Source organism: Sinocyclocheilus grahami, unplaced genomic scaffold (assembly GCF_001515645.1).
Source record: "Sinocyclocheilus grahami isolate Dianchi unplaced genomic scaffold, SAMN03320097.WGS_v1.1 scaffold1559.1, whole genome shotgun sequence".
Taxonomy (NCBI): Eukaryota; Metazoa; Chordata; class Actinopteri; order Cypriniformes; family Cyprinidae; genus Sinocyclocheilus; species Sinocyclocheilus grahami.
Window position 1 is genome coordinate 43,499 of NW_015506738.1, and position 16,064 is coordinate 59,562.

At 36.5% G+C, this 16,064-nt stretch overlaps 1 protein-coding gene across 1 annotated transcript in view; it reads left to right on the forward strand.

Moving 5' to 3' along the window:
- Positions 1 to 16,064, forward strand: part of LOC107571181 (ADAMTS-like protein 3) — a gene marked incomplete at its 3' end in the record, with an annotated part of 172,920 nt that overhangs the window by 30,903 nt on the left and 125,953 nt on the right. The gene's annotated exons all lie outside the window — the stretch shown is intronic.

The following is a 16,064-nucleotide window of genomic DNA, read 5'->3' on the forward strand; positions in this document are numbered from 1 at the left end:
TTGTGAAAGCGAAACTACTTTGTTTGGCCTTCCAAAAGAGGACGAAATCGCTTCGTCATGCCTAGAGCTGATCAGTGCTGGTCGCTGAGGAAATACAACTTCGAGCTGTCGATCGCTGGATCGGCTTTCACCGTGGACGAAGCGGAGTCCAGCCCGGGGCCGTCACATGTTGCCGCAGGCATCACAATATGGTAAGGGATGTAACATTTCCATCACACGCTTGAGGAATTCGGCCAATCACAACGCACTGGATAGCTTGCCAATCACAGCACACCTAGCTTTTCAGACTGATGAGCTTTGTACAAATCGACGCGTTTCAGAAAGGTGGGGCATAGAGGAGAAACAATAATGTACAGTATGTGGAAAATAATGTGCTTTTTGAACCTTAAACCGCATAAACACATTTCATTACACCAAATACACCAAATAATGTTCTTTTTAGCAGCATCATATGACCCTTTTAATTAAACCAGAGTCACACTTGCCACTTCCTTTTGTGGTGATTTAATTGCACATCATACAACTGCTGCTCCGAGAAATGATCATGGTTCATTAGCTTCTTGAATTTAATACTATCTAATAGGCTCTGTTCTAAAACCAGGTGAGCTGCCTTGCTGTCTACTAGCATTGGGTAAAATAAGACATTTTAAATTAGGTTTAACATTTCTTTATCAATATTATTCAGTGTTGAATGAAAGGTATGAATTGAATTACTTTTATTATGATATATAATTATGCTTGATATTAATTATTCCTAATTATGCTTGGGAACAACCAGTATGTCGAAAACGCACCTATGATGCTGTCTTGGTAGGTTAAACATGACAATTAAGTTTATATCATATTAAATGTTACTTACAGCACAAAACACAAATAAAAATAAAAAGTAGCACTGATTTGATCCAAAACCTAGTGAGCTACAAATTCTGATGATGAAGTTTTCAATACGAAGAATAATTATTTAAAATTGGATTTTAATGTAACTTTTTCATTGGCCAGGTTAGAATCAACTTTTTTTTGATGCAATTTATTGAAGTCTATTGTATATCTATATAAAACATTTTTATACACTATCACTCAAATGTTTGGGGTCAGAAAGATGCATTAAATTAAACATTAAACATTTATACTGTTTCAAAAGATTGCATTTCAGATAATCAAGAATTCTGAATTAAACGCATCACAGTTTTCACAAAAAATAGCAAGTTTCACATTTAAGTGTTACATTCAAATTACATTTGAAACTATTCAAATAAAAAAAACTGCTATTTTAAATTGTAATAATATTCCACAATATAACATTTTGGATCAAATAAATGCAGTCTTGGTGAGCATAAGATACTTTTTTCAAAAACATCAACAATAATGGATTTAATATATTTTTATATTAAGCAGTATTTTTGCTTTTAGCTTTATTGACCAATCAGAATCCAGGACCAGAACTATCCTTTTTGAAATAGTGAAAGAGTTATTAAATATGGGAGCACAAGACCTGTCGATAATGTAGATTTTGATTTGTTCAAAAATCGCAGATATAATAGAACCGTCAGTGACAGGCGCTGTGTTCGCGGTGGTTCTTTGGGATTCTGCTGTTGGGCTATTTCCTCTCGGTATGATCAGTTAAGACTTTCAGATCAGCCTCTCGGCTTAAGGGGAATTCGGGCCAGGCCGTCTCGGTAAACCCTCTGGAACAGGAAAGTCCAGGTAAACTTGAAGTTTATAGGCATTATAAAGCTGTGCCTGACTGTTTTCTTTTGAGCGCCTGCCTTGGGAGCCATTAACCCAGACACACTGATGCCATCGGACTGTTTTGGGGCCTGTTAAGGAAACCTTGGTTCGTGTCAGTCCAGCACTGATGTCTGTTTCCAGGCCAGTTGTTATGTTTGTGACGTGTTGGCATGCATGTCAAGGATGGCTTTTATTATGGTGATTTAATACAGGAATGTGGCAGTGGCACGGCAACCACGCAAACACATGCTGCTTCCTGTTAATAGGACAAACTTCCAAGCATTTCTGCTCATATGAGCTCGTACTAATGCACTGCTGTTGTATATCAATGCTGATAGGTGTGTGTGTGCAAAAACATTCTCAATGGCTGTGTTTGCATTCTACCACACTGCTCTTGCTTTTGCTGCAGTATATATATTGTATGTTCATTTGTATTTTTAAATTTCCTCCAATTTATCAATTTGGCATGGATTTCAATAGTTTTTATTCTATTGTTGTTAGTATTTGTTTGGTTTTAGTTTCCCACCATAGTTTAGTTTCAGTTTATTTCATTTTAGTATTTCAGGGCTGCTAAAGTTAATTGCACTATTTGTATAATTTAAAAATGTTTTAGGTCCTTGCATTGCAGTTGGGTTGTAAATGTTCCAGTTATGGAATATAACATGTATCAAAGTAAAAAAATTATTTGTGGCCATTTTACTTTACTTACTTTTGGAAACATGAACATATGTTTTTAATTGATCAAAAAGAGACCAGTTAGCATTTTAGAAATAAAAATAAAGAATTTTCATTTGAATTGTGTGCGACAATTCATGTCTTATCAAGTAAAGAATCAAAAAATATGTTACAAATGTTAAAAATAGTTTACATACCTGAAATTAAAAACATATTACATACCTGAAATTACATTCACCAGTGTTAAAACTTTATTGGTAACAAAAACTTCAACAAGTAGCAGTTTTGACAACAAGCATAGTATATTTTGTATATATATAGTATAAAGGTGTATTTGTTATGCTATTTTTTGTAATTTTAATATTGTTTATGTACTATTATAATATTAATTCATATTTTGAATTATCTCTTATTTTTTACATTTTCAGGTTTCATTGTAATTTTGTTATGTGTTTTTAAAAAAAATATTTATTTAAATTTTTTATTTATTTTTAGTACTTCAACTTAATGGGTTAGTTCACCCAAAAAGGATGCGTTTTACTCACCCCCAAGACATCCTAGGTGTATATGACTTTCTTCTTTCAGATGAATCCAGTCGGAGTTATATTAAAAATTGTCTTTGATCTTTCAAGCTGTTTAATGCCACTCAACGGGTGTTGCAGTGCATCAGTCCAAAAGAACTTAAAGGTGACATATCATGAAAATCTGACTGTTCCAGGTTTTAAGTGCTATAATCAGGTCCCCGGTGCATCTACCAACCAAGGAAACGTGAAAAAGATTAACCAAGCAACTTTGTTTTGGTAAGCCTTTTTCTGCAAGCATCTGAGAAAACGAGCACGTCTGATTTCGCTCTCTTGGTGACGTTGCAAAGGGATCTCATTATAATATTACCACCCCTTAATCTGTAAATTTCCACCCATGGCGCCATCATTTTGATTTCGCAAGCGACAACGGTGTACCAGTTCTAAAGCCATGGTGAAAGTTTGAGCAAAACATACTAACTGTTCTGCCTTTGTCTGCACAGACAAGCACAGAACACTATTTCGATCTAAAATAAACATGCGATTTATTTCCCAGCAGTTTACCTTCACAGACATAACCGACTGTTTTTGTAACTCATGTGTGTTTTTAACAAACTTGTGTGTGAATAAGAATTTAGATTAGTACTCGCATGCCGTGACAGCCGCTTTCTTTCCATGTGCTTCAGATGTGTGCACTCAGAAAACCGTATATCAGAAGTTTAAACTCATATGGTTTAAACCGCATGATTTCAGCGCGATAAACATGATAATCAGAACCATAACAGATGTTTTAGCAGGTATGAGCTGTAATGGTGCAGCTCTATTCTGGAAAAGGGGACGGGGAGCAGCAGCTCATTTGCATTTCAAGAGGCAGGCATGAAAAACAGCGTGTTTCTGCTTCCACTCAAAATAGGCATTTTCAAAATGATATAATAAATGATCTGTGGAGTATTTTGAGCTGAAACTTCACAGACACATTCTGGGGACACCAGAGACTTATATTACATATTGTAAAAAGGGGCATAATATGTCTCCTTTAAATAAAATCGCCCATCCATAAAAAAAGTGTCTCACACGGCTCTGGGGGGTGAACAAAGGCCTTCTGTAGCGAATCGATGCGTTTTTGTAAGAAAAATATCCATATTCAAAACGTAATAATCACTTTAATCTAGCTTGCACCAACAGTTGTACACAGAAGCAGTTCTGGGAGCATGACATATGAGGTCAGCGTTACGCATGTGCCGGTGAGTCTCGTGAAAACCAACGTTTGTTTACAGGATCAAAGGAAGCAAAGTTTCCTTACTTTAGCAAAGGAAAACCAGTCTCCTCTTGGCTTATATCAAAATCCTCCGACATTCTTCTTTACAAATCCTCGTTTTGTACTTCTAATTCTTAACCGTTGTTGATATCTCACCTGCGTTTCCACGTGCGTCACTTCAATGTGCGTTTCCTACCTCATACGTCATTCCCCCGGAACTGCTTCTGTTTACAACAGTGAGCGCAAGTGATTATTACGTTTTGAATATGGATATTTTTCTTACAAAATCGCATCAGAAGCCCTTTGTTGATTCGCTACAGAAGGCCTTTGTTCACCCCCCCGGAGCCGTGTGAGACACTTTTTTTTATGGATGGGCGATTTTCATTTAAGTTCTTTTGGACTGATGCATGCAACACCCGTTGAGTGGCATTAAACAGCTTGAAAGATCAAAGACATTTTTTTATATAACTCCGACTGGATTCGTCTGAAAGAAGAAAGTCATATACACCTAGGATGCTTCGGGGGTGAGTAAAACGCAGCCTAATTTTCATTTCTGGGTGAACTAACCCTTTAAATGTATTTATTTTAGTAAGCTGCCAAAAATATATACAGTTTTTATATATATATTATATATATACACAGTTTTTGCTTTAGTTATTATAAACAGCACCGGTTTCACATAGTATTTAAACAGTATTCAGTTCCCAATGATTTCAACACAGTTTCCATTCTTAGGCAGACACAGAAAATGGCCTTACTGAAAAAATTTCTGCCCATTATGGAAGAATAAAGTCTTTTATACTGACTGACGTTTCATATTTAGAACGTGTCAAAGGATGTGAAACCTTCCCAGTCATCCCCTCTGCAAGGTAAAGGGCTCTTCTTACAAAAGAAAATGCCACCGGCCCCAGTGCTGCTCCTTGCGTGCTGCGTCTCTCCAGTAAGTCGTCTCTCTTGCCAGAAAGAGGGTGGATACCATCCAGGCCTGTGCCTGCTGAGGTTAGCCACAGATGGAGGGCTTTCCCCTACAGACACGGGGCTTAAACTAATAGATAATGCACATGTTCCCTTCGGGCATCTCGCCGGCCAGCCGAAGTGCCTGACAGACAGGCCCATAGTATAAAGCAGCTTTCCTCAGAAAGCCCCGTAAAGCATATCTAATTGTTTTTTGTGTTGCGCTACCTGCTTGAGACTTTGAGTTTAGCCAGCTGGAGTTTTTTTTGTCTCCGAGCAGCATGCTAGTGCCAGTGTTTCCACTTACAGCCAGTCCAGTCCTTTCTAAAATAAGTTCTCATTTGAAAAGACGTGACACTGTGCAGGCAGAAGGCGGATTTTAAATGGATGGGTTCGGATTGTGTTGATTAATTTGGGTCAAGGAGCAAGCTACGGTCGGGGCGATTTGAACGTCTGGGTTTGAGAAGGTGTTCACCTTGAGAAAGCAAATGCCAGGTTTCATCTTTGAGGTCTTTGATGGGATATTTGTAAAACTGGCCCCCATCTGCGGCATGCCGATGGAGATTTTAATTGGGAGAGTCAGGCTCAGCAGGACTAAAGGAACTTGCATACTAACTATCTCTGAAGTGAACTATGATGAAGAAAGCAGAGGGGTGTTGAATTTGAGCCGTAAAAAGTATGAGTTGCCTTTAATAGTTGGTTTATGCTGTATGTATTTGTAGCTAGATGGTGGAGAGGTGTTTTGCATCATAGCTGTTACTATATTGTGTGTTTTACCACAACTGAAACTATATTGACCAATTAGCATCCAAGACTGTAACGATCTTTATTGTAATTGACATTTCAGCATTTTGATGTGTAGACATGGAGCATTAAAGGAATAGTTCACCCAAAAATGAAAATTTGCTGAAAATGTATTCACCCTCAGGCCAAGATGTAGGTGAGTTTGTTTCTTTATCAGAATAGATTTGGAGAAATGTAGCATTACATCACTCACTCACCAATGGATCCTCTGCAGTGAATGGGTGCCGTCAGAATGAGAGTCCAAACAGCTGATAAAAACATCACAATAATCCACAAGTTATCCACACCACTCCAGTCCATCAGTTAACATCTTGTGAAGTGAAAAGCTGTGTGATTGTAAGAAACAAATATTTCATTAAGGTCGTTTTAACTAAACCGTCGCTTCTGTCCAAAATACCAGTCCATAATCCAAAATAATTCTTCCTCCTGTGAAAAAGTCCATTCACTGTTGTCTCTCACATTATAATCCACCCACATTTGTTTAGAAATGTTTTGGACTGTTTTCGCTTGAAAGCTGTGCTTGATCTGTGCATATTTCTCTCCTGATTCAGACAAGATTACTTTTATTTACTGGAGAAAGCAATATTATGGATTACTTGTGGATTATTGTGATGCTTTTATCAGCTGTTTGGACTCTGACGGCACCAATTCACTGTAACGGATCCAGTAGTGAGCAAGTAATGTAATGTTACATTTCTCCAAATCTGTTGCTACACATTAAAAACAGTTCCAATCTTACTTATTGTTTGTTACACTATGCACTGTCCTCGATTCATTTCTTAATGATTTTTTTTGTTTCTCTCTGAGACTCTATGGCTTTCTTTTTTCTATGGAAAACAAAAGAAGATAATTTGAAGAAACGATGGTTTCCAAAACATTGGTCCCTTTTAAGTGCTCAAATATTTTTTGAGGCCACTGTAATTGTGTTTTGTTTTGTCAGTCTGTGTTGGCATGATACCCATTTTCTAATGGATTACTATCATTAACAATCTAAAAGTCTAAATTTACTTTAAACATCCCATACTAATATGTAAATTAAGATGCATGTGATACAAATACAAAAACATAATGTCTCACAACATCTCGGGTTGGTATTTTACTTGAAATGCATTTCTTAGAAACTTTTGATTTCATCGTGAAGCACATGCAATAGAAAAGCTCATGATATGCTTGTCTAAGAACAATTTTGTATATGTAGTGAGTTGTTGTTTCAATTTTATACATATCAAGGTTTTTATTTGATTTGCAAAATCACTGGTAAAATATCTCAATGGCTGGTGAAATTTAGCATTTACTAGCCAATGTGGCTGGCACACAAAAAAGTTTTTTTTCCTTTGCTGGATTTAATGCAGTATAATCCCATGTGATGGACAGAAGCATTGTGGGTCTTCTATTAACGTCACACTCTTGTGGTTCTCGGATCAGTTCCAAACAGCCCTCAATTCCCAGAATGCACCTAGTAATAATCTGGAGTCTCGTTACATGCAGTGCCTTACTGCAGAAGAAGTGATGCACACCTCATATACGGCCATCATTAAAGAGTCATTTCATACTGTGCAGAAATTATTCACATTCAGGGGCTGCTTCTGTCTGTAAGTGTAGATGAGCTGTAGTGGGCATCTATATCTATCTATCTATCTATCTATCTATCTATCTATCTATCTATCTATCTATCTATCTATCTATCTATCTATCTATCTATCTATCTATCTACTGTCTGTCTGTCTGTCTATCAAGACAAACTTTGGATTTGTATGTTTTATAAAACATTTAAAAATTCCTTGATGTTTAAAAGTTTATAGAAAGTCTGTAGCCCCTTTGACTGTATATTTGTAAATCACAGGTAAGTGAAGCATTTGATTGCGCATCACTTTGGTATTTAGTACAGACCTTTCTCTCAACTCGTGTGTGTGTGTGTGTGTGTGTGTGTGTATGTGTGAATGTACATGCCGAGCTGCTCCTAATTGTTTCTAATTAAAGCCTGAATTCTTTCCAACTGCTAAAAAACACATTTCATCACCCCACTGCCTGCTAATGCCCATAATGCCTTTTTATGCAATGACACCCTTGATCTATTTTTAATGCGGCATTTCCATAAATTCGCATCTCTGAACTCTTTTGACTTTCAGGTCCTCGTGCCAAAAAGGATGTTTGTAATGCCAAAGTTGGGATGCTAATCAAAACTCGCTTAATTATATGGGACATCTAGTGTTTTACCCAGAGCACTTTCAGTCGAGGCTTGTGTAAAGTCCCATTTGCCTAATCCTCAAAAACGCCTGAGAAGATGTGGCTCAGTCATAGGCTAATGCTTGACATTTGAAATTAGATCGCAATGCATGCGATCAAGTTCAATGTGGTAGGCAGATATTAGCTGCAGATGTTTTATTATCAAAGGATTTAGTGCTGTGGAGACATAAAACAAGGGCGTAATGAGGTTGATGCTGGAAACATTGACAAGAACAAGCCTGGGTAGGTAAGCTTTTTTTTTTTTAAGGAATTAATACTTTTATTCAGCGAGGATGCATTAAATTGATCAAATAAGACATTTATAATCTAACAAAAAATTATATTTGAAATAAATGCTGTTCTTTTGAATTCATCAAGGAATTTTGAAAAAAAGTCACAAAAATATTAAGCACCACAACTGTTACATCAAAAATCATGTTTGACATTATTCTTCTGTTTTGACTGAACTTTGCCTTTGGTGAAAATACAAAGCAAAAACGTGTCCTCAACTACCCTCACAAAGTTCAACATGAACTTCAATGTGACGACCAAACCTCCTGTCTGAAATGAAATAGTTTTTAGTGAAAGACGTTTCATTCATTGTTGCCAAGCCGCTTTCATGGTCACACCGCAGATAGAATTATCCTCAGACCTCGACATGTCAAGCTGTTGATAAGACGAGAATCAAGATGGAGAGGAAATTAAACATGTTAGTATTGGTAGAGGAATCATGCCAGGCACGTCTCGCTTCGGGTAAGAATGTAGCGGTGAGATATTTCTATTCCTTTCTGAGAGTTTTATTTGAAATATTTAGTTGAGATATTGCATCCTCAACAAAAATAATAGCAACTAATGTAACAATAACCCAAATTTATTATTGCATTGTATTTTATTAATAGTTGTTCACAGCCATTTCATAATACAAATGAGTCCTATCATACATTTATTTTAATTTGATTGTTTTTCTTACTTTTATGCTGTTTTTATGTTCATTTTGGAGCTTGATATTCATAGTCAGTCACTGTTGAAAAATAGCTGTGTGGAGTGCATTCCATTGTAAATATAACAGCTTATGGCTTTGAAACGACTTGAGGGGGCGTAAATGATGACAGAATATTGACTTTTGGGTGAAGGATTCCTGTAGTGTGGCTGAATGCTGTTATTTTTCGGAGAGAAACACAGGGTCACAGTGTGTTGACCACATGACGGGAATATTAACTTAGGAGACATAATTGTGTAACCGTGAAAGCCCAGCATTACAGCTGCCATCGGTGATATTCAGGAGAAGTGTGTGTATCCTATCAGCCTTTCCCTCCACCGCTATTAATCAAATCTGGAAAACTTCTGGAATTTAACCTGGGCCAAAATGGCTGGATGTTATTGTAGGGCGCATGTTTTTGCTCGGGGAACAGGCCTTTTTGAGGTTCTGACTTATGAGCAGGGAGTGAAAGTTGGATTGAGTGTGCTTGGCTTTGAAAAGCACACATACACGCAGGTTTAGAAGAGAGTGGAGGATATAAGCTAGCTGTTTCAAAACCTAGTGTAATGTACTACACACACCAATATTGGTACTTTTAACTAAAACTAAAGCTACATCAACATTAATCCAGATAAGTTTGAAAAGGCATATTTTTCAGATGCTGTTTTTGGCCAGTGAAAATGAAGCCTTTAGAAGATGCTCTCTCAGGTGGATAAATTTGAAAATGCCATGTTTGACTTTTTGTGTGGACTCTGAAACAGAGGTATTTGAAAACAATGATGCATATTTGTGTGATGCATATTGAATATACAGTGGGGAAAAAAGTATTTAGTCAGCCACCAATTGTGCAAGTTCTCCCACTTAAAAAGATGAGAGAGGCCTGTAATTTTCATCATAGGTATACCTCAACTATGAGAGACAAAATGAGAAAAAAAAATCCAGAAAATCACATTGTAGGATTTTTAAAGAATTTATTTGCAAATTATGGTGGAAAATAAGTATTGGGTCAATAACAAAATTTAATCTCAATACTTTGTTATATACCCTTTGGTGGCAATGAGAATCTTTAGCAACATTGTTAAAGTGAATTGCATGCACAACAATGCTGGTACTACCACACACACACACACACACACACATGCAATTCACTTTAACAATGTTGCTAAAGATTCATATTCAATTTCTGCAAAGATGAAAGAATATTTACTCGCAATTGCTGTCCTGCAGCAAAAGATGTTGACAGTTGTCGGTATCAGTGAGCATTTATGACATTTTATGAATGTGCAGCAAGGTGATTTGTGACCCTGTATCACAAAACCAGTCTTAATTAGCACGGGTATATTTCTAGCAATAGCCAAAAATACATTGTATGGGTCAAAATGATAGATTTTTCTTTTATGCCAAAAATCATGTTTAATGACGATATTTCATAAATTTCCTACTGTAAATATATCAAAACATAAATTTTCTCAGTATTTGGAATTTTTTTGCATTAATTTGGATGAAGCCTAAATCTATAAAAGGTAGTTTTTGATCATTAAATTAAAGCTAAAAACTAAAATAAAAACTAAAATATGTACTTTGAGTTGAATAAAAATGACTAAAATAAACAAAAATTAAAATGAAAACTGAAAATATAAATTTACTACAATAGTATATAAATAATACTAAAAATAACACGGACACAGACAGCTGCTTTATAAAAAGGTGTACTAACATCATGAAACCTACTAAGAGACTGATTTGGAGTGCACTGCATAGGCATCACACAAATTACGCTCCCCATGTAATGTGCACACATTGTAAAAAAAAAAAAATTCAAAGTTGTAAGTAAAACATTATTGAAGTATGTTTTCAAAGAAAATACTCTTTTAGATTATATTGGATATGTTTATAATAAAAAATTTTTATTATTATTTCAGCAATATCAGCCTTCTTGCATGGATTTTCTTTTTCACTGAGAGTGTGGCAGTATGTATAAGGGATAGTTCACTTGAAAACTTTAATTCTGTCATCATGTACTGACTCTGAAGTTGTTCCAAACCTGTATGAGTTTATTTTTTTCCTGCTGAACACGAAAGAAGAAATTCCGGAGAACGTTGATATCCAAAAAGTTGACGGTAACCACTGATTTCCATAGTAGCAAAAAAATAGGGAAGCCAATCGCTACCAGCAACCGTGACGTTTTTGGGTGAACTATCTCTTTAAGAATAGAAACAAGGTATTTTACTTAGCCAACTTGGTTTGCAGCATACACACGATGCCTAATGCTGTCTAAGTAGGGAGCTCACTAGGTTTTGGAACAGAACTATTTAGAGTATTTTTTACAGTCATGTTAATTCACCTCATGTGGGTTTTTCGTTTAGAATATTTAGCTGTTTTTGTCATTAAACCTTCAACTTGTGTGTGTGTTTTGCCGTTCCTGCTATGTGGGGGGCTGTGACTGTTCTCAGATCAGCTTGTATCGACTACTTAAGGGACTCACATGGGCTGTACACCTGTTGTGTCAATTCCCTGCATTCAAGTTCACTCAAGGTCATATTTTTAACACAGTGGCCACATTTGAACACATATGCGAACTGCATTATGTTTGTGTGTGTGTCTCCTGTCTCACCCCCCGGACAACAGGTGTGGCCCCTGGAACAGAACAGCCATCTGGATCTCGTTTGCCTGTCTTTTGAGAGTGCGCCAATTTAGCAATTGCCTCATTTCGTGGCCTTTTTTCACGTACTCTGACACGGCGTTCTTTGGTCTTTAACATTAACACATTACGGCAGCGTCCTCTTAAAGGGATAGTTCACCCAAAAGTGAAATTTTTGCTGTTAATTTACTCCCATTCAAGATGTAGGTGATTTTTTTCTTCAGTAAAGAAGATTTTTTTTAGCTGAAACTGTAGCCCTTGGTAATTTAGAAAATGTCAATGGCCACTGGTACTTTGAGAGTCAAGAAAAGCATATTAGGGAACACAAAATTAATACTTGTGGCTCCTGATGATATACTGAGGTCTTATGAAGCAAAACGATCGGTCTGTGCAAGAAACTGAACATTTACAACATTATTACCTGTAATCCAGAGTCTCAGGCAAACCCAGTGTGATGTCCGGTTCACAAAGGAATCATTCTTTTGAACTGGTTCTTTTTAGTGAACTAGATTAACCAATTTGAAAGAGTTTGTGGTTCGAGCAGCACAGATCTACAAGTTACTCAATCAAAACGTACTTTCAGACGTCTGACAGGTTCCCTGACTTGAAATGAGCTTAGATACGGGCCTATATGATCCTATGCTGCTGGTTTTTGCCAACTGTTTCAGCGCTCCAGTTCCTCTAACAGTCACTGGACTGAGGAAACAGATGACAGATGAGCTGGTGATATGTGCATACCCGAACCGAGCACTTGAATGAAGGGGCGAAATGAACGTTTTTATGGTTTCTCATTGTTTATGTAAAAAGGTGAGCTGATGAAGATGAGTTTATTCACTTTATATACTTTAGACATGTAAAACATCCAAACTTTACATTATTATTGGGTGCTTTAATAATTCAGTTGCGGTGAATTGGTTAGTTTCAGTCCTTGATTCTGATTGGTTGGCAGCTGTTTTATTCACAAAAAAGCACAGCTGACTGCGTCACCCAACGGTTCTGTGCATTACAACAAGCCTTAGCAACATAAACAGCTATGTGTACACAGTGTGGAGGGAATATTACTGGATTTATTAGTTTTAATTTTCAGCTATAGTACTGTATGTCCATTAACCCCTTAAGTGCCACCCAATGGCGCTCTTTTTGTTGTTGTCTTTTTTCTCTATCACATATTTTGGTAATCATCTTAAATTATTTATAATTTGAAACCTCAGAATTCATCCTGTGAAAACATTTTTAAATCGGACATTGCTTTACCATGGAAATGGCACTTTAAAATCTTTTAGTAGTCTCCTCCCCTTAGTGGGTGGAGTCAAGTGTCATATTACAAAATGTATTATGGTCTTTTAGAATCAAAAGTTTTTATAATCTTGACAAAAAACATATATTTGGAAAGGTCTGAGTCTCAAGATTCCATATTTGGTGGTATTTTTTGATAGAAGTAATATTGACAGAGAAATTTAGTGACAGAAATATACATCAACAAAAATTCTACAGCGTTTGGATGGCACCCGGTGGCTGTTTGTGGTATAACGCCCTAAATAAAATCTCACAGGAACCTCTTTTTTTATATATCAACTTCAAATTTGGAACATGACTTATTTAGACATAAGGCTTTAATGTTATATCAATTTTGGATTCAAAAATATTTTGTAAAATATTTACTTTATATAAAATAAAAACAAATTGGTACAGTGCATTTTCTTTACAGTAAATTTAAACTTCTATAACTTTTTGATACTTTAATATTTTGAAATGATTCTACTTCTGCAGTAATCTGTAGATTGTCTTCTTAAAAAGGAGTCCAACCTTAGGTCTGTATTCCACAGTTTCATGAATTATAATAATTTACGTTTGGATAGTGCACGTTCACGTCAATGTTCAAAAATGGGGGTTGGCACTTAAGGGGTTAATTTACACTCTAATTATGCTTGCAAACTCGCGATGTCCCACGAATTGGTCTGTTTTAATCTAAAAGACAGACATTTTCTAATACTCATATCATGTCATATATGGTGTTAAAAAATAAATAAATTGCACAGCAGACGAGAATGGTTCTTACAGCATGGTCGCTAGTTTTTTATTTCCTATATATGTGACATCAATGCTTGATTACGTTAACAAACTGGTGAATCAGGTTTTGGAACCACTTTATTGAAGCAAACTGTCTGAAAGAACCGGGTGTGCCTCACACGTCCTGAAAAGTGAAGCTGCGGGCTCTTTGATCGCCCCCTGGTGGCTGGCTGCCGTACAGGTCATAAACCCCGCCCTCTCCATGTAAACGAATGGGACTTGAGTCAAAATAAAAAATCTGAAAGATGGTTTTGGTCATTTAAGGTAGTTATCACGCTGATATATGTTCAATTGTTCGTTTTTGTGATAAGTTTGATTTTAGCTAGTAATTTGATGCTATAAAAACGGGGCGTGTCATTATGGTTGATTGGGTCTGCGGGAGTTTGGGGGGGAGTTTGATACCGCAGCTCCACCTCACGACACTACTGCACAGACTCTGGCTCCAAACGAATCTCTACTGCGCAGACTCGGGCTCCAAATGACGTAATTTACTTTGGCTTCACTTTTCTATAGTGGAAGGAATAGGAGACGTGTTGTCCATCTTTTTTTACAGTCTATGGAAAGAACCAGTTTGTGAAGCAAAAAAAATAAATAAAAGAATTTCGCTGTTGCCTGAGGCTCTGAATTACAAATACTGTTCAGTTTCTTGCACAAACCGATTGTTTCGCTTCATAAGACCTCAGTGTATCATCAGGAGCCACAGGTAATAATTTTATGCTCGTTGATATGCTTTTTTTGACTCTCAAAGTGACAGTAGCCATTACCTCGCAATCAGCAATTTCAACTAAAAATCTTTACTGTTCTACTAAAGAAAAAAGCCACCTATGACTATTTACTTTGCAGGATGCCAGGAGGGAGAAGATTGAGATGCTAAGAATTTATTGTTCTGAGAGGAATTCCAGTGTTTGAGAAACAGGAACAGATAACAAAAGGATAGATGATGCCAGGGTCGTCTCTGGGGTTCAACAAGGTTTAACTCAAACAGAGGCTTCTTGAAGATATTCTTAACATGCTGGACAGATCAGATATTGTCCTCCCTCAGTGCTTTATGTGTCTCAATTAGGACTTTGCATGAAACGCTGGTCTAAATTAAGTTGTTACAAACAAAACGAACAAAGAGACCTTAGAATGCGAGAAGAATATTCAACTCCGCAAAAGCAATTACCTGCTAAATCAAATGAGGTCGGAGAATGTCTCATTCGCTGACGTTTTATGGGTGAGGACAGTCAGAAGGACCAATTGTCTGTGGAGAAGTGGAGTCAGCAGGGAACTACGTCTTCTTCCAAAAGATGTAATGGGAAAATTGGGTTACACTTTACTTGAAGGGGTGTGCATAAGACTGACATGACACCTTCATAATCATGACATGACACCTACATAATTATGACATGACACATATCATGAATATGAAGGTTTTTTATGCATGTTTATGACAACTGTCATTAAGTGTCATTTGCTCAGTTATGTCATTTTTAATGCAAAGCTGACATTGTTTGAGATGTCTTTGTTATGGGCTATGGTTAGGGGTAAGGGTAGGGGTAGGGTTAGGTCAAATAATGTCATATTTGCATTAAAAATGACATAACTGAGCGAATGACACTTAATGACAGTTGTCATAAACATGCATAAAAAACCCTTCATATTCATGACATGTGTCATGTCATAATTATGTAGGTGTCATGTCATGATTATGAAGGTGTCATGTCAGTCTTATGCACACCCCTTCAAGTAAAGTGTTACCGAAAATTGTAGCTGGTGCATGTCATATTAGTTTTATGAGTTTAGATTCCATGGTGCGTTACAACCCACTTCCTGGCTTTTATTTTATATTTTAAGTTCCCCCTGATTTTGAGAATCAAATGCAAATAGCATAAAATAAGACAACAAATGTGTGGTTCCTTTGACATATGAATGTACAATTAAAGTAAAGACTTACAGGTGGTGTTTTGTAAGTCTTTGGCCCCCCAGTGATCAAAGCCGAAACTGATTGAGCGCTTGAATATAACAATTAGAAAGTTCAAGTTTTTTCATTATTGATATGGTGTAGTTATGACTGAACTATTGTATCATACCTTCCTTTTGCTCTGTTTTGTAACTTTGTCACGTTTTTTAAAGGTTGATACAAATAGACTGAAACAATCCTAAAAAAAAATTTCAGTTTCCGCAAATATCTGTTCAACATCGATAATAACAATAAATGTTTCTTTA